Source organism: Pundamilia nyererei, unplaced genomic scaffold (assembly GCF_000239375.1).
Source record: "Pundamilia nyererei isolate P.nyererei 1_Seehausen unplaced genomic scaffold, PunNye1.0 scaffold00139, whole genome shotgun sequence".
Classification (NCBI taxonomy): domain Eukaryota; kingdom Metazoa; phylum Chordata; class Actinopteri; order Cichliformes; family Cichlidae; genus Pundamilia; species Pundamilia nyererei.
In genome coordinates this window covers 1,180,143-1,183,438 of record NW_005187540.1, presented here as the reverse complement: position 1 = coordinate 1,183,438, position 3,296 = coordinate 1,180,143, and the positions used below count along the sequence as shown (strand labels likewise).

Genomic DNA, 3,296 nt, shown 5'->3' with positions numbered 1-3,296 from the left:
GCCGACTGTTGAACATTTGCAAACAGATGAGCAGTGATGTTTCTGTGTGAGCGCTCCTATTTAAAGCTTTCCGTGCCTGTGACGTGGCTGTGACGATCAAAGCAGAAGCTGATTCCTTTGATCTGCCAGTGACGCCACACAGAACGCACGAGCGCACGGATAGAAGCCGCGCCCTCACCATATCCCAGGATTCACTGCGAGTCAGCGGTTGAAGAAAAATGGCGGACGGCCGAAGTGAAGCGCAGAAATACCGTCTTCAAAGTGAGCGCTGGGCTTTTGTCCCACTGCAAATATACCGCGGAACAAATGTTAGCATAATGAGAAGTCTTAGAGTCGCATTTAGCGACCCTTCGGCTAAGTTACGTGACGTTAGAGAGGTCGCGTTTAACGCGCTCTTTCTCCGTTAGTTCGTTCAGGTTTCTGCCGAAGCTCCGTCTGTTTGTCGCCGTGAAGCCAAACGTACTTAAACGGTTCAGGAAACACCGAGCAGACGGTTGAGCAAATATGTGGCCCGCGAACTGCGGTGAGGACGCAGACTCAAGCATGCTGTGCTGCAGTTTGTCCTTAAAGAGCTCTCATCCTGTTTAAAGCGCTAACAATGAGACAGACAGTAGATGGAGAAGTCCTCCTGCTGTTTCCTGCTGTTGTTGTCAGGCTTATATCAAACAACCCGAGTCTGTCACCTTTGTTATAAAGACCAACACTCTGCAGGATCCTGTTTCTCTCTGATTCAAACACATAAAGTGTGTCTTTGTGACGATAAGAGGAAACGGTGTTTTCATCCTGCAAGTTCACACAGATTTGATAAACTTCTGCTGCTTTTGTTGCTGACTGCTGTGGTTGATTTCCTTCTGCAAGTGTCCAGAGTCAGAAGAGCCTGAGAAGGTGAGAGGAGACGGAGGCTCTCCACCCCTGATGAGACACCAGGACAGATCCAGGACAGTGTGAGGAGGAGGAGGAGGAGGAAGAGGAGCCAGCAGCAGCTGAGAGATGCAGAGGAGAGCAGACAGCTCTCTGTAGTTGAGGGACTGCTAAAAACACTGAAAACACTTTTATATTTGCTTCCTGTATCTGCAGAAGCATCTCCAACACAACCTGTAACAGCTGCATACAGGAACCACTCACTGCTGTTCGTCCTGCAGGATCTGACAGGGAACCAAGGAAAAATAAGGGAACCACAGACAACTTTGATAATGCTTTGATTTATCCAGAATATATGTAGTTCAAATGTTGTTTTCATCAGTGGGATTGTGCTGGTTTCAGTGGGGAAAGTGTGCAGCTCATTTAGACACAAAGTTGTCCCTTCATAAAGTGTGTCAGTATTTTCTAAAGATGTTTCTGTATCATCTCTCTGCTGTTAGAGCCTCCAAACATCAGCCTGCTTATGCTCTCACATCTGCAACATCTGAAGTAAATTATGCTGCACAGTTTTGTCATCAATAAGAGAAGATTTACTGCATCAGTTTGTCTTCATTTCATCTGAAACACACACGGATCAAACCTCTGACTTTATTTTTGGGATATTGCCCTTAAATGTAACTAAAGCTTTCACACAGGGCTCATAAATGATATGAAATAGAAACAAATACCTTGAATTTTGACTGAAATGTCATATTTGATTCCACCACTGAGCTTTCTTTGTGCAGAATCAGAATGGGTTTTATTTCCAAATGTTTAGCAGCTTTACAACATTAGCAAATTGCTGCTTAGTGCAAAACACACTGTCAGACAACGCTGAAAGAAAGCAAAAATGAAAAGTGCTCAGTAGATATATACGTGATAGCAGGTGGTGCTCAGTGCAAGCATGGAGTGATGCAGTGAACAGTGTAGGCTCACTGTGTTCTGTATCTAGTAAATATCAATGATGTCACTCCTGATACGTTTGTACCATCAAACTGAAATGAGACTAGTGTCAGCAGCTACACTAGCAAACTGTTTTGCTAAGCTTAGCATCATTGTTGTCTAAGGCGACTCAGCGCATGGCTGTAATGTCCTCCACGCAGCTGAAACGACAGTTTTCACATAGAAAACAGTTTAACTCAGAACTGGGTGCTTTTGTGTTGAATTGTTTTCATGATGTCTGTTTGTCGGCTGCGCTCGCACAGGATGGAAATACAGGTTTAAAAAGACCTCGAGTCCTTTTTCATGTACTCGTGGTGGCTGCAAGTACTCAAACCTTCAAAACACAAAACTAGAATGTTGCCAACTGGTTGTTAAAGAGAATAATCCAAAGCAGACTTCAGGTTTACCTGTGTAGACTGAGCATCAGTCTACTTTAAACACAACTGTAAAAAACACGTATCTGACATTATTCCGTCAAACTGTCACAACACGTGTTTTATTTAAGACCATTAACTCTGCTCCGACTGTATCGAGGCCTCGTCTGCAGCCTGTGAGCGGTTTGTACGCTGTTTTATTGAGAAGGTCTCCTCCACCAGGGCTCAGATCTTTCTGCTCATGACCTCTCAGTCTCTGCTTCCTTTGAGCCAGTGACTGTCCGCTTTAAAGGAGACTGTTGGTCGTTTTAAGCCTGCAGGGTCTCCAAACGATGCTGCCCTTCCTCGACTCTTAAAACACGTGTTAACTGCAGTTGGACCTTTGCTTTTTGAGCAAACCACAGTTTGATGTCAGGTGTTGTCCCTAAAGATGTTAAACATGCTGTAGTCAAACCCCTGATTAAAAAACCTGCTCTTGATCCTATGACTCTTGTAAATTACAGGTCTATCTCCAAACTACCTTTTCTTTCCAAATGTCTTGAAAAGAGCTCACAGCTAATGAATGGCCTTCCTGGGAAAGCAAAATGTTTTAGATGTTTTCCAGTCAGATTTTAAACCCTTTCACTGAATCAGCCCTGTTCAAAGTTTTAAGGACATATTTTTAGCTCCTGACGCTCGGGACTGTGTTGTTCTGGTGCTTTTAGATTTGACAGCTGGCTTGATACAGTGCATCACGCCATATTACTCTCTGGTTTGGAGCACGAGGGGCCCTGGAGTGGTTCAGGTCCTGCTTGGCAGGGTGAACTTTTTGTGCCGTGCTGTCCTCTGTGGTGTGGTGTCCCACAGGGCTCAGTTCTCGGCCCCCTCTTGGTTCTGTACTGAGTTAACTCAGTTGCATTGTATTCCCCTTTTATGCTGATGACTGAACACATACTCCACACAGCCACTACTTCAGTGTCTTGAAATTAAGGCTTGCATGTCTCTTAACTTTTTAAAATTGAATGACAAAAAGACCGAGGTGATGGTTTTTGGTAGCCCCACTGAGACCCCCAATATTTAGATTCCTTTGCCCAGCATGTT

At 44.5% G+C, this 3,296-nt stretch overlaps 1 long non-coding RNA gene across 1 annotated transcript; it reads left to right on the top strand.

Annotated features, from left to right (window-relative positions):
* The first annotated feature begins 113 nt into the window (after positions 1-113).
* LOC102202147 (uncharacterized) lies at positions 114-1,582 on the top strand. The gene is made up of 2 exons (XR_312019.2): positions 114-261; positions 859-1,582. It is a non-coding gene; the product is annotated as an uncharacterized LOC102202147 (long non-coding RNA).
* The last annotated feature ends 1,714 nt before the right edge of the window (positions 1,583-3,296 follow it).